Below are 25,052 nucleotides of genomic sequence, written 5' to 3'. Positions count from 1 at the left end.
GGCTGGACAGCCCCAGTATCTCTGACTGCATGTCCATGTCAGTCTTTGGGCTGTGTGGAGAATCTGAATTGCTATCAGACACTTGTCCTCTGTGATAGATTTGTATTTTATTGCCTGCATGGCAATGTGCAATGTTTATTGACACAGCAAAAGAACAGTTAACACATACGAATAAATGCAAAATTCGAAGGTTGGCACAAAATATGGTCCACAAGGTTTCCACTCCAGTCAATCACAAGTCTGATTCATTTGGAGGGTGGCAGTGCTGACTTTCTACGAGAGCCTGAAACTGTTTTTGCAATCATTCAGAAAGTGATGGAGAATATGCTGACCATAATTTCCAGTCTGCAAGTCTACATTCTTCTTTTTATCACTGAAAGAAATGGTTCTACTCTCTACAGGATCAGGAACTGTGACTATAAATGAAAGTTTATATATTTGTTAAACTTTCACATGCACAAAATAGTAATGTTCCTGATGATAATAATAATAATAACAATGTCTCTATCATAAACAACACTATGAGCAGTTTAGAGGCGACCTCTACGGTAAGTTTCCATTAAATGGTCATTCACCCTGACTTCTGATAATCAAAGTTAATTGCTCACCACAAAAGTGGAAAATAATCTCACATTATGGGTGGCACACAAAATCTAAGCGATCCGGGATGGTGTATTGTCGTCATGATTTCACTTTCTATTTATACCGAAAACATGCATTTATTTGCAGCCGGGCTGTGATGTCACCCACGACAGCGCGTAAGCTGGCGTTTGACTGACACAGACTGTATGGTAGTTGGGTGCAAAGTGAAGTCTCATCACTGCTTCTCAGGCCATATTTGTATATGGGTGCAGCAGACGGCCGCAGGAAACACCTGCCATCATCCGCTCTATCCCCAAGTAGCAGCATCTAAATGGCCGCTCTCTTGGACACCAATCAATTTACAATCTTCGTAATTTTTGTATGAGTGGAGTTAAGTTGGCTTTAATCACAGAAAAGTTTTAGCTCACCTGCTATAAACTTTGCTGTCTAGAATTTTTAGAATGGAACTGACACTAGAACATGACCTTTGAACTACCTCTTTAAGAGACCTTTGTATTGATTGCTATTTGCATCAAAGTCTTGAAACTTGTTATAGCTCTATTATTTAATGGGCTTATTCATGTGCTATAATCAGTACTTTCTAGCATTAAGATTACTGATAGTTAATATCTACTACAAATAGGGACATTTGTTCCACTTTTAGTTTTCAGTAAATTATTCAAAAAGTATTAGAGGTAGCGCAAGGGAGTCACATAGTTAAGGTTATTCCAATCATATTGAGAGTTGTAACAGTTGATTCTGACATACATTTGCACATTCTGACCAACTTTTGTCTTTCTGGCTTTATTATTTAGTGCCACTTGCTTTTTTATTTAAGGATACAGGGTAATTATAAATGGTGGAAAAATCAGAATTTTTTTTACGACTTAATTAAATTCTATAGTCCTTCCTGATTACTTTGTTATATACATTATAGGGTTTCAAATGAAAATTGACCTATATATACCAAATTTTAAAGTTATGGTCATGTATACTGCCACACCCCCTTTATTTTTGTTACAGGAACCAGTATAATTTCGAAAAGAACTGTGAACTTCCTGTTTCCAGCAATTATACATATGATACATTGTATATGTTGGTAACAGTGCAGGTTTCTAGTGTCTGTAAATGATTATCTTTGCTAGTATTTAGTTTTGTTTCACTGAAACAGTTTGTTCACTTGTTACTGAATGTATGTTGCCCAAAGTGCTACATATGTTTGTGGAAATACATATCTTTCAGTGTGCAATAAATATGAACATCAAGAAACTCAATAAAAGGAAATTTCATGGTAACAAGTTCACAAACAAAGCAAGCCACACTGTTGAAAGTAACCTATGTATCAGGTCTTCAGGGAAGAAACTCCCACATGGCACGCCTCCTGGTGATTCAAATTTTGTGTTAACAATGATGCTGTTTGTAGTGGATTTGTTTTTGTTGATGTGGGAGTCTTATCTTCTTTGATAAAGAAAGTGACGAAATGTAAACAATGTGTGATGGTGTAGGCTGTCTGGAAATAGCTGAACAACAAAGTAGCAGGAAGGGTTTAGTGTCAAAATTAGTTGTTCTGTGTAGATCTTGCAATAAATCTACCTCGAAAATGACTTCAGACATTGTGCATAATTCATATGATGTGAATTAGAAGTTAGTGTATGCAATACATGCAATAGGAAAAGGAAAAAAGGCAGCTCAAACGTTTTGTGGTTTGATGGACCTTGCTCCTCCTCCCAGTAGGTTCAGCAAGTACATACAAATACTTTTAGGTGCCTTGACGGTTGTGTCTAAAGGATCTAGGAAACATGCAGTAGAAGAAACTGTAAATATTAGTGAAACCAGGGACATTGCTGTTGCATGTGATTGGACATGGCAATGCCGAGGACATCGTTTCTTGAATGCTGTTGTAAGTGCTACATCTCTGAAGAATGGAAAAGTGGTTGATGTTGAGTGCTTATCTAAGTAATGCCACATCTGCCATTGTAGCACTGAAGGACATAATGAACATTAGTGTTCTAAGAATTTTGATGGTTACAGTGGAGGTATGGAGTGTGGTGGAGCTCTAAAAATATTTCAGAGATCTGTGCCCGTTTATAACATTAGGCATACAAAGTACCTAGGCGATGGGGACTCTAAAGTATTCAATAAAATTATTGTGTTCAGTGTTTATGGTGATACCTTGGTAACAAAACTCGAGTGTTATTGACATGTGCAAAAGAGAATGGATGCTAAATTGAGGAAACTATGAAGAGAAATAGTTGGAATTAGTGAAGTTCGGTGGCAGGAGGAACAAGGTTTTTGGTCAGGTGAATACAGGGTTATAAATACAAAATCAAATAGGGGTAATGCAGGAGTAGGATTAATAATGAATTAAAAAATATGAGTGCGGGTAAGCTACTACAAACGGCATAGTGAATGCATTATTGTGGCCAAGATAGACACAAAGCTCATGCCTACTACAGTAGTACAAGTTTATATGCCAACTAGCTCTGCAGATGATGAAGAAATTGATGAAATATATGATGAGATAAAAGAAATTATTCAGGTAGTGAAGGGAGACGAAAATTTAATAGTCATGGGTGACTGGAATTCGTCAGTAGGAAAAGGGAGAGAAGGAAACATAGTAGGTGAATATGGATTGGGGGTAAGAAATGAAAGAGGAAGCCGTCTGTTAGAATTTTGCACAGAGCATAACTTAATCATAGCTAACACTTGGTTCAAGAATCATAAAAGAAAGTTGCATACATGGAAGAATCCCGGAGACACTAAAAGGTATCAGATAGATTATATAAAGGTAAGACAGAGATTTAGGAACCAGGTTTTAAATTGTAAGACATTTCCAGGGGCAGATGTGGACTCTGACCACAATCTATTGGTTATGAACTGCAGATTAAAATTGAAGAAACTGCAAAAAGGTGGGAATGTAAGGAGATTGGACCTAGATAAACTGACTAAACCAGAGGTTGTACAGAGTTTCAGGGAGAGCATAAAGGAACAATTGACAGCAGTGGGGGAAAGAAGTACAGTAGAAGAAGAATGGGTAGCTCTGAGGGATGAAGTGGTGAAGGCAGCAGAGGATCAAGTAGGTAAAAAGATGAAGGCTAGTAGAAATCCTTGGGTAACAGAAGGAATATTGAATTTAATTGATGAAAGGAAGAAACATAAAAACGCAGTAAATGAAGCAGGCAAAAAGGAATACAAACGTCTCAAAAACAAGATTGACAGGAAGTGCAAAATGGCTAAGCAGGGGTGGCTAGAGGACAAATGTAAGGATGTAGAGGCTTATCTAACTAGGGATAAGATAGATACTGCCTACAGGAAAATTAAAGAGTCCTTTGGAGAAAACAGAACCACTTGTATGAATATCAAGAGCTCAGATGGAAACCCAGTCCTAACCAAAGAAGGGAAAGCAGAAAGGTGGAAGGAGTATAAAGAGGATCTATACAAGGGCGATGAACTTGAGGACAATATTATAGAAATGGAAGTGAATGTAGATGAAGATGAAATGGGAGATACGATACTGCGTGAAGAGTTTGAGAGAGCACTGAAAGACCTGAGCCGAAACAAGGCCCCGGGAGTAGACAACATTCCATTAGAACAACCGATAGCCTTGGGAGATCCAGCCCTGAAAAAACTCTACCATCTGGTGAGCAAGATGTATACGACAGACGAAATACCCTCAGATTTCAAGAAGAATATAATAATTCCAATCCCAAAGAAATCAGGTGTTCACAGATGTGAAAATTACCGAACTATCAGTTTAATAAGCCACGGCTGCAAAATAATAGCACAAATTCTTTACAGACGAATGGAAAAACTGGTAGAAGCCGACCTTGGGGAAGATCAGTTTGGATTCTGTAGAAATATTGGAACACGTGAGGCAATACTGACCTTATGACTTATCTTAGAAGAAAGATTAAGGAAAGGCAAACCTAAGTTTCTAGCATTTGTAGACTTAGAGAAAGCTTTTGACAATGTTGACTGGAATACTCTTTTTTCAAATTCTAAAGGTGGCAGGGGTAAAATACAGGGAGCGAAAGGCTATTTACAATTTGTACAGAAACCAGATGGCAGTTATAGGAGTCGAGGGACATCAAAAGGAAGCAGTGGTTAGGAAGGGAGTGAGACAAGGTTGTAGCCTCTCCCCAATGTTATTCAATGTTTGTATTGAGCAAGCAGTAAAGGAAACAAAAGAAAAATTCAGAGTAGGTATTAAAATCCATGGAGAAGAAATAAAAACTTTGAGGTTTGCCGATGACATTGTAATTCTGTCAGAGACAGCAAAGGACTTGGAAGAGCAGTTGAACGGAATGGACAGTGTCTTGAAAGGAGGATGTAAGATGAACATCAACAAAAGCAAAACGAGGATAATGGAATGTAGTCGAATTAAGTTGGGTGATGCTAAGGGAATTAGATTAGCAAATGAGGTGCTTAAAGTAGTAAAGGAGTTTTGCTATTTGGGGAGCAAAGTATTTGTATGGAGTGTAGCCATGTATGGAAGTGAAACGTGGACAATAAATGGGAAGGACAGGAAGAGATTAGAAGCTTTCGAAATGTGGTGCTACAGAAGAATGCTGAAGATTACGTGGGTAGATCACATAACTAATGAGGAGGTATTGAATAGAATTGGGGAGAAGAGGAGTTTGTAGCACAACTTGATGAGAAGAAGGGACCGGTTGGTAGGACATGTTCTGAGGCATCAAGGGATCACAAATTTAGCATTGGAGGGCAGTGTGGTGGGTAAAAATCGTAGAGGGAGACCAAGAGATGAATACACTAAGCAGATTCAGAAGGATGTAGGTTGCAGTAGGTACTGGGAGATGAAGAAACTTGCACAGGATAGGGTAGCATGGAGAGCTGCATCAAACCCGTCTGAGGACTGAAGACCACAACAACAACAACAACATGAAGAGAAATGAAAGGAAAATTGCTATCTGATGGAAAATCTCAGTATGGCCAAGGAAGATTGACAGAAACTAAAATAGACCTTCTTCAGAGTTATTGTGGACTGGACATTAGATGAACTGCACCTCTGAATGATGTTACAGCAATGAGAAAAGCTGTACGGCCCACCTACTTTCATAATTTATCCACAGATGACCACCCTGTTCATGGACTTTGCCCTAAAGGAGCAGATTCTTGGTGTGGTTACCAAAAAGCAAAAGAAAGTAGTCAAATATACCATCATAAGCATTCTCTTCCTGAGTCTGTTATGAATGAAATAAAACCAATTTTTAGAGACCTGCGTGACCCTGTCTTGCTTAGTAAGTGTGTTCACGGGGGCACTCAGAATACTAATGAAGGTTTCAACCATTGTGTATGGGAAAGATTACCCAAGAATGTTTTTGTAGGACTAAATACATTAAAAGTTGGCGTATTATGTGCAGTGACATGTATCGCTGTTGGAGTGACAGGAAGATTGGAAATCCTGAGAAATTTAGACGTAAAATGAGCTCTAATATGGAAGACCAATTGCTTGCACGTGACAGACAATGGGTGCATGAAGCTGAAAGATTTGCCCTTCAAGTTACCAAAGAAGCAAGAAGTGCTAAAAGGAATGCCAAGAGGAAGATTAAAGATGAAAAAAAAAAATGCTGCAGGATAAAGACTATGCTTCAGGAATGTTCTGAGGCACAGTTTAATTGGACTTATATTTTCATTCACAATTTCCTGCAAGTTGTATTTTTCAGAATTCAGGTACAAATATTTCCTAAAGTTTATAAACCATTGCTCTAATTTTTTTCTGTAACTTGCAATAGTCCATACTTACATAGTAAACCTAAGCTTTATTGCAGTATCAATTAAACTATAGAAAAAAATAACATTTCATTAGGAAAAACAGTATAAAAATCAAAATTTAAGATGTGATATTTTTTTATCCTTGTTATATTAATATACATAATAGGTGGAATTAAATAGGTCTAGTACCTTAGCCATCATGTCATGCATATCTAGTAAAAATTTGGTCTCCTTCAAATGTATAACATTGGAGTAAATGGTACCTCAATTTGAGAAAGCATTTTGGAAAAAAATTGCATCAGTTTCTTTGTAATTTTTTTTAATAACCCTAAGCAGGTTCAAAAATATTCAAAATACTTCTAATTTGTTTAGAAAGTGTGCTGCATTACCCGATACCAACAAAAAATCTCTAAAACATATACATTATAAACAGTGCCTGAAAGAAACAGGTGTTTATTTTTACATAATCTGAGCCAGAAAAGTACCCTGTATCCTTAAAATTATGTATTTAGGGAACCATATTTATCTGATCACTCTGAGACTTAACAATTTAAACATTAATGTATTGAAGTGTATGTTGATAAAGCTTGGAAAAGCAACTTTAATTTTTAATTTCATCCTTAGATTATGGCGTAATACTTAGTATGTTATGCACAGGCATGTTATGATGATGTGGTGCTTGTAGCAGTGAAGGGGGGTAAGTCCCGGCACTGTTGCTCATCTCTATATCTTTCAAATGATACAATGCTTATTTCGCCACATCACCACCTATTTATTTTTGTGAAAAATTTATTTTTGAACAAAATTAAATATTAGAAACAAGGGATGTTGCTATAGCTGACCTCTTTTAATGAAATTGATTTCAGCAAAATTCCATAATACTACACTGTTAACCACATATGACATAATGAATTTTTGTAAATCATATACATAAATTACATAAAAAGATAAATTAAAATATTTGATTATTACAAACTTACTTTTTTGTATGCTTTTTTTCAGTCTTTACATGAAGGAGAAATACACAAAATTTTTCACTTTTCAGTAGTCATTTATTTAATCACACCACTATGACCGTCCATACAACACTTTCACCAAATCATTTGAGGTAGGGGGTGGGGAGTCACTTCTCTATTATATTTTATTACAAAAAGGAAAGGGCAGGATTCACTCTAGACTATATTGTCCTCACTTCCTTCTCCACTACAGCTTGTAGGCTGCCTTTCATGAAGCATCCATGTCCCTGAGAAACAGATAACATAGCCGAAGCTTCTATTCTCAACTTGCATCTAAGGGAGGACGAAACATGTTAAATATTCTATTTTCCTTCAATAGTTCCAATACTTGAGACGTTACCAGAAAGAATTTCTTTTCTCTTCTTTCTTTTTTTTTCTTTTTCTTTTTTAGGCAATTGTTATTAACTTTTTCAAAATGATTATTGGCAATACATTACATCATAAAACATTTTGCTTCATTATTAGGTGTGAATCACAAACTTTGCATTTCTCTTTTCTTTTATACATAAACCATGGTTATTATGCACTGAAGGGCAATTTATGTTCTTAAATAGTAACATTTTGGGCTAGTTTGTAATTTATTTTATTACTTTAGATACTGCTTTACTTGGAAAATTGAGTGACCTTTGTATATGGGTCAATTATCATATGGATTAGTATGCTAGAGAAGTCATTTTTTCAACAGCAGTCACCCTGTTTTGTTATACACATCACTAGAAAGCTGTTTTTATTATAACATATCAGTACTTTACAATCTGTCTTTCCTGACACATTCTTATTTGTATTTTGTTGTTTATATTTGTCTGTTAATTGTCCATCTGCCTTAATCAAGATTACACACTTTTCAAACATTTTTATGAGACATGAGGGAATACTCATCAATTTTTCACCATTTAACCATATACTTCAGCCCAATAACTTCATTTCTCCTGTTTCACCCCATTTTCATTTATACATATTTTTCAACATACCTTTCTCCATTTTCTCTTCACCAGCCTACTGATCTTGTTATTTCGTATGTTTTTGGTGTGATCCATGCACCACTTCCACACACATCCTTTGATTAATATCAAAACACTTTGGCTTGCTTCCAGATGCACTATTTTATTGCCCTCTGTTAGCTTCAGGCAACCTTACTCCCAAATGGAAATTATTAATTTATGCAGAGTCTAGTGTTCCAGATTTTAGGAAGTTGCAGCTTCAATAACTTCTCTTAGTGCCAAATGTTCCGTATTTGTAGTTACTAACCCTTTTTATGGATCTTATTTATTCCATTCACATGAATGGACACAGGCAGACAGTGTTTGTTGGTAATGAGGATCACCCTGTAGCTAAACATGCCTTGGTGCACGGCCAGCACATCTTGGCACAGTGTTACACCGTCTGGGTTATCTAGATACTTCCCACTAACACCAACCTATCTGAACTCCAGAGATGGGAACTTGCCCTTCAATATATCCTCTCTTCCCATTATCCACCAGGCCTCAATCTCCGCTAATTTCAAGTTGCCGCCACTCATACCTCACCTGTCATTCAACAACATCTTTGCCTCTGCACTTCCGCCTCGACTGACATCTCTGCCCAAACTCTTTGCCTTTAAATATGTCTGCTTGTGTCTGTATATGTGTGGATGGATATGTGTGTGTGTGCAAGTGTAAACCTGTCCTGTTTTCCCCCTAAGGTAAGTCTTTCCGCTACCGGGATTGGAATGACTCCTTACCCTCTCCCTTGAAACCCACATCCTTTCATCTTTCCCTCTCCTTCCCTCTTTCCTGAGGAAGCAACCATTGGTTGCAAAAGCTTGAAATTTTGTGTGTGTGTTTGTGTGTGTTTTTTTTTTTATTGTGACTATCTACCAGCACTTTCCCATTTGGTAAGTCATGGAATCTTTGTTTTTAATATATTATTTATTATTTGTTTACTTTAGCCATGATTTTCTATTATTAGTGCTCAAAAATTACCTACTGTTATTTCAATATTTAGAATTTACTACTGCAAACTATCTCTCACATTCTTTTGTTAGTCATCATTTGGGAATAGTCATTTTTGGGAATCATTCTTATTCACTAGGAAGTCATTACAAAGTAATAGCATATTTATAACATGAAGGCATATATTCTTTACTTACTGTGATACGACAGAAGAAGGGGATGAAACTTTAAAGGGAAATAAACTTTGATTCAGCTGTGACCACACAGTATACCAAATGTGTATCCACCAAAGAGTGACTGACTTCCTAAAGCTAGTTACTGTTCCTTTTAAATTTCTTCAGATTTCCTGTGTTTCATTGACCTAGTTTCTTCTTGCTTTTCGAGTATTCCGAGCAGTATGCGATTGCCTGAGGCTTGCTTATTATCCTAAATGTTCCTTGATAAATGTGCATAAACTTCTTTGTTTCCGCAGAAATTTTCTTAAATTTTTATTTGGTGAGTTAGGACTGGAAAATCAACCATGCTGGAAAGGATGTCATGGGGTTCCTGATTAAACATTAGTTCACAATGAGCAAAGCCGGTCGCATCATGTTGATGGTTTCTTCAAAGTTTTTGATAGGACTGGCCCAAGTCAAATGCCTCCTGGCATAGTAAGCTCTACACAATCTGTTCAACTCATACGTAACTCTCTTACTCATATTTCCCCGTGGAAAATACGCCGAGATCCTTATGTAGCAAATTCTGGCCCTTTCAAGACATGCCTCAAATTTTTCAGATGCAAAATGAGGATCATTATACAATAAGAGTTTCGTGGGTTGGCAAACGTTCCCAATATAGTCCTTTTCTACCCCGTCTACCAACGTTTTGGCATTAGCTCTCTCTATTGAATATAGTTTGACAAATTTGCTAAAACCGTCAGTCACCACAAAAACATGGGTACATCCTCCTTTAGATATCTTGAGGGGGCAAAAAAGATCAGCTGCACATAATTCCAGGGGTTTGCTTGGTTCTACATTGTGCAAATCTACCTGCTGTATACTATTTACTCCATGCACCTTCTGACAAATAACACAGGATGCTTCTTGCTACTCCATGGTGCATGTTATCAAACATGTCTTTCTCACTTAATCTAGCAATGCTTTTCTTGGCCCCATAATGGCCATATTATAGATGTATGTAATCTATCAGCAGATCCACATGTTGTGAAGGAAAGCATATTTTCCATTCTGCTGAATCTAGTTTTCTTCTTCGGAATAAAATTACTGTATGTAAGCAATAGTATTGCACTACTTTTGGATAATTAGTGACTCCTAAATGGATTTTGACTAACCTCAGCTGATCATTATCATTTTGCCTCTTCTTGAGTTTTTAAATGTTTTCTTCAAGGCACTTTTCTTCTTGAGCTCATGTATGGCCAACATGTTCACTTCATTCCTATCTGCTGATGAAATTTCTGATTCTCTGCATAACTCAGCATTTCTTGATAGCCCATCTGCTGCCAGATTGTTCTTCCCTTGGACATATTTAATTTCAAGGTAAAACTGCTGAAGGTACGTAGCCCACCTGGTTAATCTTGGATGCCTCAGTTTGCAAGTTTTTGAAAATGTAAGTGCCTTGTGATCACTATAGATTATTTTTTGTGCCTTAACAAATAACACTCAAACTTTTGCATTCTAAACACGATGACCAGTGCCTCTGATTCTGAAATTCCATAATTTTGCTCAGCTGGTTGCAGTGAACAACTCCCAAAAGCGATTGTTTTATGTACCTCTTGGTCACCTTCTGTTTCCATCTGAAACACCTCTACTGCAATCCCATAACCACTTGTGCTAACTACAGTGCCAAAGGATTTTGAAAAATCTGGATAGTGTGAAAGTGGACTATTCATTCTTCAAAAGTGGACTGGCAATCTTTAGTCCAAACGTAGGTGGTATTCTTCTTCAACAAGTTGAATAAATAAGCTACATTAAACAAGTGATCTTCAAAAAAATGGCAATGGAATCTGAATAAACTGAACATTGACATGAGCTGCTTTTTGTTTTGGGACACTTCAAATTTTTCAATGACTGGTTATTTGGAGGGATCAGGTAATATACCTTTCCCACTAATTTCATGGCTCAGGAATTTTATTTTGTCCCTTACACATTCAGTACTTTCGAACATCAATTTCATACCTTCTGGGAGTTGCCAACAGTATATCATCTACATAAATAGTTACCCGATCTAACAATTCCTGCCCCAGTACACGAGCCATTACTCTTACAAAGGCACACATAGAAGTATTTAATCAAAACGGGACTACTTTATACTGATAGCACACTCCTTCATACAAAAAGACTGTATATTTATGTAACTCTTTTGCCAGAGGCAAGTTCCAGTATTCACAGGTTATATCTGTAGGTGTAAAATACCTAATTTATTGGAACTTTTGTATCAGCTCTTCCCTATTCTGGGGACGGTCATTCTCTCTTATTACAATTTTATTTAACCAGCGCGCATCCAGTACTAACACTTCCATCGCGCTCTGGCACAACAACAAGAGGATTATTATATTCACTAACTGCTTGCTCAATCCCATGCCTACATGCATTGAATTTGTTTCTTAACCACTTGCGTTCTTGAAAATGTATCCGATAAGGTTTTGTGAAAAATACCTGCCCAAGCTTTACATTCAAACGGCATTCATACCCTTTAACTTCACCAGGTATATTTGAGAATACATTGTGATGAGTGGTTAATACTTCCCTTAATTCTCCTCATTGTTTATCAGAAATTTGATTTGTTGACTGTACCTTTGCCTCTATCTCTTCTAGGATATAGCTCCCTTCTGCATTAGCATGTTGCACATTATTACTGAATTCAGTATCTTCCTGGTTCCTGCAAGTATACTTTATTCAGTGTGTATATGACCCTGCACAGCTGGGAGATCCAGGGAAACCAGGGAATTTTTTTCATCCGGGAGAAAACTGGGAAAAACCCGGGAATTTTTTTGAATTCCAGGAATTTTTCATTGTTTTAGTTTTCCGTTAAATTTTTGTAGCTTTGGTAAGAACCAATACTCTAACAAAGGATATTACTGTATCTTGCTATTGCAGAACAATACTGCAGCAATAAAACAAGAACAAGAGAAAAAAGAACCAAAATAAAACTTAAGTTGCAAACAAAGTGCGCGATATACAGCAACAAAACACAGTGCTCATACAAGCATCTGCCAACAGCAAAATGTGTCATGTGTCGAAGGCTTTAGGAAGACTATGCAATGCTTCATAACAAAATTGCTTCTGATGAACATGGCGTCATAACTGTTTCCATTAAATTCGTTTGAGCAATTGCGAGCGAGCTCATGCGCATGTGTAGTTGAGTCGCGCATGAGTAGTACCTTCTCCTGCTTCTGGCTACAGAAGTGTAGCAGCTAGCTGTATAAGCAATAGCAGCAAGCAGCCAGGTGCTACCCGGAAAAATTTTACCGGTGTGCCAGATTCACTCATGTGCAATAGGCCTGGATCCCACATCTAGGAGCGGGAGGCAAACCTGGGTGTATGCCCCGGGCAGCAATTTCAGGGTGGGTGGCGCCAAATTCATATTCTTGAGGAAAAAGACCTGGTATCACAAAGCGCCTAGCATCCAGTGCACATTGGTTCATATGATTTTGAAATGCGTCCCTGCAAGTTTTTTAGCAAATTCTAAGTTGATTTCTGAATGAATCAGTTGATTTTTGAATGCGTGCATAGTGTATGTGATGTGTCTGCGAGGGTAATCCCCGTCACATCTAGAAATAAACTTTATTGCAGACAAAATGGGATGGGGCTATACCAGCCGAACAAAATAAAGCCGAACAAGTGAATGCCAATCACTGTTTATGTGGTTGACTGGGTTTGTGAATGATCATCGTTGTTATAATTAATAGCAAAAGCCATAGAGTCAGACTACAGAAAATTTTTGGCCAGACCACTACACTAGTAAGCGTCAGTTGTACAGTCCCTGACTAGCAGCTGCTAAAGTTCTATTCTGGGAGCAGCATGGGAAACACGTTGTACAAACTCGTAATAATGCCTAACTAGAGAATAAACACTGGATAACTAAACTGGTGGTTGTGGCAGGGTTAGTGAAGTTAACCGGAGAATAAGTTTTGACACTGGCTGGAATATTTACAGAATTAGTGATGACAGGATTGTTTGTAAGAACGAGGAAGAAGAAGAAACGGGGACATCACACAAATTATGGAAGAATATGATGATTCCAAATTTATATAAAAATTTCGTACTACTACTTTTCAGTTTCATGCTTCAGAAGCTGGAGCATATGAATGAAATGTGAAGCTATTTCCTAACTTAAAACATTTTGCTCGTAGTAAGCCTAATAGGCATTTGACATTGCTACTTCATGAATTATGTTCTGTTGTGTTATAAAAATGACCATTTGTGACAAAACAGTCTCATTAATTTGGGTTGTGTTACAATTTCTGCAATATTAGGCAGGCCTATTTCATTTTATCTAGCAGACAGTGACAAAATACACATAATCAGATAGAGAAACCACACCAGTCTTTGGTACTATTTGTATTAACAGCGTTTTCAGTGTTAGACAACATTTTGATTTCCGTGTAGCAAAACATTTGACAAGCTTTGCTGACGTAATAGATTCTTCCCCAGAGAGGAAAGCACACCATGTAAAGCTGTAGCAAGATTAAAGAGAAAAAATGCTAGGACTTAAGGATTGAAGAAATGTGTACCGTTTTGCTTGTCTCTTGTCTTTTCTGGTTTTATGTATCCTAAATTTAATTTTACGTCAGATAAAACAGCAAGTTATCAGCAAATTGGCAATAAAGAGTGCAAATTTTCTGAAGAGTTCTTGTTCTCCCAGTTACAAATAAACCCATCTAGTATTACCTGTGAGCTTTCCTTTCTTTTCTTTTTCTAAAAAAAAAAAAAAGAAAGAAAGAAAAGAAAAAAAAAAGAAAGAAAGAGGGCAGGATGTCAAACCGGCCGACTGGGAGCAGGAAAGGCACTGCAGGACATTTTAATTTCCACTGTCCTGAATATAGTCTGATGGCACCCATTACAAAATATTACATATTTGAATTCCACAGAGCAATATACAGTGACGTGCGATAGGAGAATGCTGTGTGAAGAGACATGGCACTGCACTTTGGCACACTTAAGAGCAAACAACATGTCTTACACTTCATCAGACACATATGTTTAATGTATCACATTCTTCAGAAGGATGTGCACTACAAGATGAACATATTTTTGAAATGTTGATTTTTTTTTTTTTTTTAATTTTTTGGCATCCTCCCTCAAACGCTTGAGGGAGGGGGGTGCCACTATCTATTATTCCCCCACCACTATCTAGTATTTCCCTGGTTCAGAAATATCGTAGATCTGGAATTGAAGCACAGAGCAGTCTGAGTTGTAGTTGGGGGGGGGGGGGGGGGGGGGGGATAGCCTCCGTGTGACCTGTGTTTGCGTTTAGTGATTTTGTTGGCGTTTCCTCTTCGTTTGTTGCTCTCACGTCAAATGAAAACAAAACAGATTTCTGTGGCCGGGAGCTATCAAGTGAATTAAAATACATTCACATAATTATGGAAGGCTAAATTATGTTATTAATTCCAGATTTTATTTTATTTCCAGCTTTCTGATAGTCAAGTGTTAATCGCCGTGCAGAACAATGAAGTTATTTTTGTTGGTTTACTAAAGAAATGTGGCTTTTTTTAATTTTTCCACTGCGGCAGTCAATTTATTTGAAACTAAGTGTTTAATTCCACACTTTGGCTAGTTTCAACTGTTCACTGCATTTGAAGAGCGCATTTTCATCTTCTAGCACATATAGCATTATGCCATTATAAAGAACCAAACATGAGATCTTACGGTACTGGTACTCCAAGAAAATTTACGTCCAAATCTGGACATACAAATGTGCACTTTAAGCTGAATCATGCATTTTAGTATGGTTCACAAAATTCCAATGCTCTTGGAGTATTCTCTAATGTATTGTTTCTTTTAAGACATAATGTAAGATCTTTTAATGTTTTACACACAGGGGCGATTCTAGAAGTCAGTCAATGGGGGTAGGGGGAATGGAATATCGATTAACAAAAGGAGAGTTGGGGTCCTCCACTGACAAATGGGTAAAATTTTGTGTTGCTTAAAGTAGTTTTTGGTAACTGTTTTGGAGTTCAGGGTAAAAAATGTGTGTTAATAAATAATAAGACGCCCATTTTAATTTAAATGATATTTATTGGTTTAGATAGTAAGCTATTTGTCACTCTTATTCTTTTGTTAAAATGTGTTTGAAATACATTGCAACCTATATTGCACAGTGAGAAAGTGATGGAGAACGTATTGACCATAATTTCCAGTTGCAAGTCCACATTCTTCTTTAGCTCACTAAAAGAAATGTTTCTACTCTCTGTTTGCTTAACAGGATCAGGAACTATGACTATAAATGGAAGTTTTGAGCTCTAATTGATCAATATATTTAATAAACTTTCAGTTACACAACATAGTAATATTCCTGATAATAATGATAACAATGTCTCTATCATTAACAATACTGTGAGCAGTTTAGAGGTGACTCCTATGGTAAGTTCCCTTTAAATGGTCTTTTGCCCTGACTTCTGATAAAGATAATTGCTCACCACAGAAGTGGAAAATAATGTCACCACTTACCATATGGTGTTGTTAATATTACGGGCAGCACACAAAAAGTTACTCGCACAAAATCTAAGCAATCCAGGATGGTGTACAGTCCTCACGAGTTCACTTTCTATTTGTACCAAAAACATGCATTTACTTGCAGCTGGGCTGTGATGTCACCCGAGGCAGCGCATAAGTTGGCGTTTGACTGACGCGGACTGTATGGTAGCTCGGTGTGAAGTGAAGTCTCATCACTGCCTCTCAGGCCATATTTATATATGAGCGCAGCAGACGGCCAAAGGAAACACCTGCTGCCATCTGCTCTATCCCCTAATAGCAGTATCTAAACAACCACTCTCTTGGACACATATCATTTCATAACTTGGTCATGAATCAATTTACAATCTTAATAATTTTTGTATGAGTAGAGTTAAGTTGGCTTTATTCACAGAAAAGTTTTAGCTCACCTGCTATAAACTTTGCTGTCTAGAATTTTTAAAACGGAATTGACACTAGAACATGACCTCTGAACTACATCTTTAAGAGACTTTGTATTGATTGGTATTTGCATCAAAGTATTGAAACTTTTTATAGCTCTGTTATTTAATGGGATTAATCATGTGCCGTAATCAGAGCTTTCTAGCATTAACATAACTGAACTTAATATCTACTACAAATAGGGATGCTTTGTTCCAAATTTAGTTTTCAGTAAATTACTTGAAAACTATTGGAGGTAGCTCAATGGGGTCACATAGTTAAGTTTTTTTATATCAAACTGAAACTCCTACATTTTTCATCCTTCTAAATCTAATATTTAGCACCGTCTGTTTTTGTAAAACACACTGATTTTGACCGAAATATTATTCCAATTAAACTGAGACTTGTAATGGTTGATTTTGACATTCATTTGCATATTCTGACCAATTTTTAGCTTTCCACCTTTATTATTTAGTGCCACTTGTTCTTTTGTTTTTAATGGTTTATTTAGGGAATCATATTTATCTGATCACTCTGAGATTTAACAATTTAAACATTAATATACCGAAGCACATGTTGACAAAGTTTGGAAAAGCAAATTTTGCGTAATACTTTGTATGCTACACTGAGGTGCATTATGATGACATGGTGCTGATAGCAGTAAGTCCTCACACCCTCGCTTGCCTCTGTATTTCTCAAATGATACAGCACTTTTTTTGCCACACATTCACAATATGCAGCTAAACAGTCCAGTGCAGAATCAAACACTCAAATGCTGTCACAATACTCCAGGATCCTAGTAGTGCTCTAGTCAAAGCTACAGAAGTGGCTGATCCAGCTATGAGCTGCTTGTTCTGTGGAGCAAATTCACTTTTACCAGTCTTTCCTGTGCCATCTGGTTGTGCCATTGTGGACCAGTTTATCTGTAGAATTGATAAGTGTTCTGCTGAAGTGGTTACCTCTTGGTGGCTCTTGCTGGAAATCCTGTCAACTTTCATCATTTCACAGTAATCACATCTTGTAGGATACAGTATCCTGTGTTCTCTTTAATCGCCACATTGGGCCAAAAATGGCCAGGTCTTCACCAGGCATGCCAGTGAAAGGGGAGGGGGAGATGATGGCATCCTTGCACAACGGTGCTCCAGTTTGTCTGTACTGTGACTGGCATCTTAGTTATTGTGTGTGTAGCTGTGGGTACCAGTAGTTTTTTTTTAAAGGATGAGAGTAGTAGTTCCATCTTAATTGGTACCTCACTGTGTATACCTTTTACTTCTGCTGCCTGTTCTAATTGGTGGAGAGGGCTGTTGTTGTGAGAGGCAGAGGTGGAGGGGGCAACAGAGGTTCTAGGCATGTCCGTTGGCCCCCAGCATTCCTCATTACGGACCATCCTTTGTTTCCAAAGGCAAGGGTGGAGTTTGTAATGACTGTGGCAGATAGGTTTGTGTGCGTGCTGTTCTGGATGGTTGCACCTATGGACCAAAGTTGGCTGGCTATGTGTAGAAACATGCAGTTCTGGGTTTGGAATGCTGGATGTTGTACCCTCATGTGGCGAGAGCTGGGAGTACGTAACACACTCAGGAACATTCTCAAACATGAGCATTTTAGTGGTCCAGGTGTTATGGTGTGGACAGATATAATGTTGCATAGGTGTACTGACCTCCAAATATGAACACAGTACACTTACTGGTCAGTGTTATTGTGACACTGTATTACTTCCCCATGTGTGTCATTCCAGGGGTGCGTATGGCCCTGACTTCATTTTTATGGATGACAGTGTGCAACCTTTTTAAAATGTCATTTGGAGGAGCTCTTGGCATGAGAGGATATTTGGTGAATGGACTGATCTCCCCATTCCCCCAACTCCCATCAAGCATGTGTGGGATGTGTTGAAGAGATGTCCATATGCACAAATTACCATTCAGCAATTGTCAGCCACACTGCTGGAGGAATGAAAAACTTGACATGAACAACTCCTTACTAACCTTGTGGCCAGAATGGGAGCAAACTGCAGACCATGCATTGCCATCTGTTCTTGTTAAGAACCATGCCCCATCTTTTGTAATGTCCAGGGCACAATTATAGTTCATGGTGTCTTCAGTGTTATCATTGTCTTTGAATAAAAGTGCCAGTTCTGTTCATCTTACTGTGTATTTCTTTCAGTTACCTTCTATACTATACTCTAGCAGTTCGTTCTATGTATGGCCAGTAGTTCTTTCTATGTATGGCCCAGATTCATCAAGCTATCTTTTTGTGGAAGTGTCACATCATGTTAAAGTGACTTTTATCTCTAAGTTTTACATGCCAATGTATGTAAAAAGACAAGGCTTAGCAGAAAACCTTTTATCATTCCAGAGATACTGAATTTAATTCAGGTGATACTGAATTTAGTTGATGAAGGAAGAAAATATAACAATGCCGCAATTGAAGCAGGTAAAATGGAATACAGGCATCTAATAATGAAATGCAAAAAATGAGTGCAAAATGGCAAAGCAAGAATGGCTAGAGGACAAATGCAAGGCATAGAAGCATGTATAACTAGGGGAAAGATAGTTACACATGTGCAACTAGGAGAAAGATATGAAACTTCCTGGCAGATTAAAACTGTGTGCCTGACCGAGACTCGAACTCAGGACCTTTGCCTTTCACAGGCAAGCGCTCTACCATCTGAGCTACCGAAGTACGACTCACGCCTGGTACTCACAACTTTACTTCTGCCAGTATCTCGTCTCCTACCTTCCAAACTTTACAGAAGCTCTCCTGCGAACTTTGCAAGTGATGAACCTGAAGGCAATGTTAGAGGAAGAAGATTGAGATAAGATGGGAGATATGACACTAAAAGAAAATTTTGACAGAGCACTGAATGATCTATGTGTGAACAATGCTCCTTGAGTGGATGACTTTGCCTCAGAACTACTGCAATGACAAAACTATTCCACCTGTTATGCAAGATGTAGGAGACAGATTTCCATAAGGGTATAATGATTCTAGTTCCAAAGGAAGCTGGTGCTGACAGATGTGAATATTACCAAATATTAATAAGTTGTGGTTGCAAAATACTTGTGGAAGCTAACCTCAGGGAAGATTGGTGTGGGTACCGGAGAAACATAGGGATGTGTGAAGCAGTACTGACCCTGAAAGGAATGCAATGGTCAAGAAGAGGGTGAGGCAGCATTATGGCCTGTCTCCAGTGTTAATCAGTCTGTACACTGAGCAAGTAGTAAGAGGATCCAAAGAAAATTTTGGGGAAAGGAATTAAAGTTCAGGGAGAAGGAATAAAAACGTGGAGATGTGCTAATGACATTATAATTCCATCAGAGACAGCAAAAGACTTGAAAGAACAGTTGAATGGAAGGATTGTAAGATGATCATAAATAAAAGCAGAACAAGGGTAATGGAATGTAGTAGAATTAGATTAGAAAATGAATCACTAATGGTGTGAGAGATGAGTTTTGCTGTTTAGTGAGTGAAATAACTGGTGTTATACAAAGTGGAGAGGATACAAAATGGCCAGAAAAGCATTCCTGAAGAACAGATATTTGTTTACACTGAATATAAATTTGTTGTTTCTGGAGGTATTTTATCTTGTGTGTGTCATTTTACAGAAGTGAAACATGAATGATAAGCAAGAAGAGAATAGAAGCTTTTGAAGTGTTATGTTAGAGAAGAATGCTTTAGATTAGATTGTTAAATTGCATAAGTAATGAGGAGGTACTTAATAAAACTAGAGAGAAGCACAACTTGACTAAAAGAAGTGATCATCTGATAGGACATGTTCTGAAGCATCAAGGTATCAAAAACTTAATATTGGAGGAAAGAGAGAGAGCTAAAAATTAAAGGAGGAGGCCAAGAGATGAACACAGTACAAACAGGTCCAAAAAGACGTAGGTTACAGTAGTTATTCAGAGCTGAAGACACTTGCACAGTATAGAACAGTATGGAGAGCTGCTTCAAATCAGTCTTCAGACTGAAAATCACAACACAAATATACAGACTAATAAAATTCATCCATATTTATAATACCAATTACATCTTCAGTCAGATACTATTTGACATGTTTATCATTAAAACTCTATGGTTATAATACATATTGTGTTTCTTCTTTAGGCAGATACTATTTTGCATGATTATCATACACGAAATCTTGTACTTTATAGTAGCATTTACTTTTCAGGTATTTTTCCAGGTCTCCTAGTATAATTGGGTCACACTTTCCCCTCCAGATTTTATTTATAAATTTTATACTCATTTAATGTGGAGTTTTTTCATATTGTTGTGAGCCGTGGTGCAGGCATTGTGGCTTAGCAGTTAGCATTGCTAGTTTATGTGCAGCGGGTCACCAGTTCAAACACAACTACCAGCGAGTATTCATTATTTAGTATTTATCATTTGTGGAAGGGTTTTGAAATATTTTACTTTTGTAATGCGTGTATATTCTGGAATATTCGGTTTTTGTATTAAGACCAGCTTTCTGGGATACTTGAGGTTTGTACAAATAGCAGCACACACTGTCCAGAGAGGCAGCTCTGTACTGGCTATACATTAATGATCATAATATACGTGCTTTCAGCTCTAAGCTCTGTACTTCACTGATTACCCTGCTTTTGGATTTAGACATGATACATTTGGCAAATACGAGGGGGGGACCCAAAAGAAACCGGATTGTTGTCATAAAAAATTTATTGATGAACCTTTTTACAAAATGACTTCAGTCACCTTCATAATACTCTCCATTACATGTGATGCACTTGTCAAGTCTCTTTTCCCACTGTTGGAAGCATGTTTGGAACTCTTCAAGTTTGATATTGTCCAGTGCCCTTTGTGAAGCTGTTTTTACCACCTCCACATCGTCATAATGCTCCCCTATTAGCGTTTTTTTCATTCGTGGAAATAGGAAAAAGTTGCATGGGGCTAGGTCCAGTGAATACGGAATGTGGGGAACGACAGACCACCTCTGAGATGCCAAATAGTGGGTCACTCGTAAGGCCGTGTGTGCTGGAGTGTTGTCGTGATGCAGAAACCAGTCATCTCATCGCCAAAGTTTCGGGCGTTTCCTCCTCACATCCTCTCGCAGATGCCTTAAAACATCCAGGTAAAAGTGCTGGTTAACAGTCTGGCCAGGGGGTACGAATTCCCGATGCACAATACCATGAACATCAAAAAAGACAATGATCATCGTCTTCACATTTGACCTCACTTGCCTTGCTTTTTTTTGTCTGGGAGAGTTGGGAGTCCTCCACTGGCTTGACGCTTGCTTGGTTTCTGAGTCATACCCATAACACCAACTCTCATCCCCTGTAATGACTTTGTTCAAGAAGTTTGGATCATGTGAAATCTCTGTTTTCAAGTCCTGACACACATTCATGCGGATGGTTATTTGCTTCTGTGTGAGAAAGCGCGGAACAAATTTAACAGCAACTCGTCTCATGTGCAAATCCTCACTCAAAATCTGCTGGCACAAGCTCCAACTGATACCTGTTTCTGCTTAAATTGGGCGACAATCCTTGTTGATCTTTTGGTGGACCTTTTCAATGTTCTCCTCATTTCGCTATGTTGAAGGGCGTCCAGAATGAGCTTGGTCTTCAACACACATCTCACCATGTTTAAAGCACCCAAACCACTCGAAAACCTGTGTGCGGCTTATAACATCCTCCTGGAAAGCTTCCTGAAGCATTTGATGTGTCTCCGTTGCAGTCTTTTTTAAGCAGGAAACAAAATTTTACACACACTCTTTGTTCTTTTAAAGTTGTCATAACGACTTCGCAGAGGTAACCCACCAACAGTCAGAGAAACACAATACCACATGCACATTCAGCTCTACACTGACGCCATCTGCACAGCTGTTTCATGAAGGTCTCTACTAACACCATCTAGCGTGAGAACCCTGCACTACGTCTACGAGTGGCAGCGCCCTCGAAGTCTGGTTTCTTTTGGGTCCCCCCTCATATATAATTTGTAGGTTGTTTAGCACAGCAGTACTTTGAGAACAGTGAAGACAAGCTCAATAGCTCAGACAAATTCCAGGCTGAACCAAAGGAATAGCAACAACCAGCAACATGTCCACTTAGCAGAACAGCAGTTGAATAACAAGGACCCATTATCATGGAGGAATGACAAAGTCATCCATTCAGAATGTTTTGTCCCTATGTCACATAGTGACTGTGAATATGAGAGAAGCTGACAAAATCTCACACACTTGGTTAAAGGAGTCGCAGAAGATGCACTGATGTCTAAATGTGGCCCCTATGGCTGTTGCAGAAGAACAGTATGAGCTTGCCTCTCTCATATGGCAGATAGTAACAGAAGAGATAAAGCAATGTATGGTAGCTAGGAAAGCTAGACCAAGTACATAATAGGCAGCAACCATGAATGTCGAACCATATGTCAGGAGGAAATAGAGAATTTCAAAGGAAAGGCGCATCAATCTGTAGGACCAATCCCTGCAACATGTCATGAGGAACAGCCATTTGAATGACAGAGAACAACACACTACTGTGTTGTGACTGTGAATGTTCTAAAAACATTGTTTGCTACTGCAGAGAAAGAAGATGAGTTTTTGATTACTACTATGCTCAAAGACATGAACCTTTACAACAGTTCTCTTCATGCCAGTTAGGTGCAGACAGTTATATTTGACCAATGGGGAAAAGCCCATTGTAGTAGCCTGACTAAGGATGCTCCCTGACACTCCACAGCTGTTCCCCGTCACTGTACAGAGGGAACAGCCAGTTGCCTAGCCACCAAATACATGAAGACTAAGAAATGAAACTAACTATGGAGGTGAAGCTGCCACAAATGCAAATCCTCCATAGATGAAATCACCAAAATGTCAAGAAATCTCATTGGTGTTATCATCAGTGTCCAACTTGTCTATCATCTAAATGGGAAATAAGTCCAGCCTGCAGGATCATATTTTGCAGGAATTTATTTTTACTGTATTTGTAAGGGTCCGTCTTGATTACACAAATTTTACAATCCACTATTACTGGTTTTGGCTACTGTTATCTTCTGAGCTGTTACAAATAAAAAACAGTGTTATAATCAGCTAAATACAATTAGCTGAAGCAAAATCTATAACAGGCCTGACGATATGTAAGAAAAATAAAAACTACTCACATGATTAAGAGCCATGAATACCATCCATACCTACCATAAAATATTCTGATGTACATATCAATGTCAAAATCTATACATGTAGGTATAATAGCAAGTGCTGATGATTGCTTGGGTGCATCTAGTATTTATACAAGTAACTGACACTAGCAGGGGGCACTACAGCTAGGGTACACGAGTAACCACTATCATAAATTTAATAGTTAAAATACCGTATGCCATAGTCATTAATTAAAATTACTTCATATGGCAAAATGAGTGTCTGACAGTAAAACACAAACTGGTATACAATATGTGGAATTATATCTATTTGTAAAATCCATATAAAAGATGTAAACAGTAATAATGGGAAGCTCTTAGCCGGGCAAAGTAAATAATACACAGTTGTGTAAAAGCCAGAATAAAAAGTTTAATAATAACATCACATCTATAAATCAAAATCTTCCAGCATGACAAAACGATTAAACCATAACCATAAGTATAATGTAATTAACAAAACTGTGACCATTAATTAAAAACTCGATATTTGATAACACATATGGAATGGAACCTCAGTTGCACCACCTCATTGCTTTTCTTTATGAAGTTTGTGTTTTCCTGTGATGGAGCTTGTGGAAGAAGGCTCAGTCTCCTCACAGCTGGTGGCTGGCACATACAAAGTGTACTATTTGAAGTAATTTTAGTTAATGACTGTGCATACTGCATTTTAACTATTACATGCGTGATACTGGTTAGTCATGTACCCTAGCTATAGTGCCCACTGCCAGCTTGTATAAACATCAGATGCATCCAGGCCATTATCAGCATATACTATGTACCTACATGTATAGATTCTGTTGTAGATATCTACATCAGAATATTTTGTGATGTGTGTGCCTAGTAAGCATATCTGTTAATCATGTAAATATTTTTTTATTTACTTATGTATTGCCAACCCTGTTATAGATTTTGCTTCAGTTAATTGTACTTAGTTGGTTGCACCACTCACTGTTTTTTTTTTTTTTTTTTTTTTTTTATTGTAACAGATCTGAAGATGACAGTAGCTAAAACCGGTAACAGTGAATTGTAAAATATGTATGATCAAACGGACCCTTACAAATAAACTGCTACAGTATAATCACAGATTCATTTACAGACACTTTATGTTTTCAGTTTGTATCGCAAGAATAACTATCAGTTACAGAACCTAGCCATATGAATTTGTTGTTTTAACAGAATGTAGTCATAATGTTATTCTTGGATGTGACTTCTTGCAGGCTTTAGAAACAGTCATAGATTGTTTAAGATTAGAGCTTTAGATTAACAAAACTGTTCCAACAAGCACGCATAACAAAGGTTGCATGGGTTGGCTGTTTGCTGTTGGAGATGTTGTCCTGCCATCATCAACAATGCAAGCTCCAGTCACCAGTTGAGATGCTTAGTTAAATTGTGAAGGTTTTGTTGATTGTAAGAGGCTACTCAGACTCACAAAAGGTATCTAAATGCCAGCATTGATTGTAAGCATTGTGAGTGGTGAAAGAGAACTTTGAATTACTAATTATTACGAGCAGCTCAACTCATCCCTA

The 25,052-nt window shown here is 37.8% G+C and overlaps 1 protein-coding gene across 1 annotated transcript in view; it reads left to right on the top strand.

Moving 5' to 3' along the window:
* The window catches only part of LOC124590182, a gene marked incomplete at its 5' end in the record, with an annotated part of 284,887 nt that overhangs the window by 112,257 nt on the left and 147,578 nt on the right, over positions 1–25,052 (top strand). The window lies entirely within an intron of this gene.

This window comes from Schistocerca americana, chromosome 1 (assembly GCF_021461395.2).
Source record: "Schistocerca americana isolate TAMUIC-IGC-003095 chromosome 1, iqSchAmer2.1, whole genome shotgun sequence".
In the NCBI taxonomy this organism is placed as follows: Eukaryota; Metazoa; Arthropoda; class Insecta; order Orthoptera; family Acrididae; genus Schistocerca; species Schistocerca americana.
The sequence above is the reverse complement of the archived record's forward strand: the minus strand, read 5'-3'. Positions and strand labels throughout refer to the sequence as shown.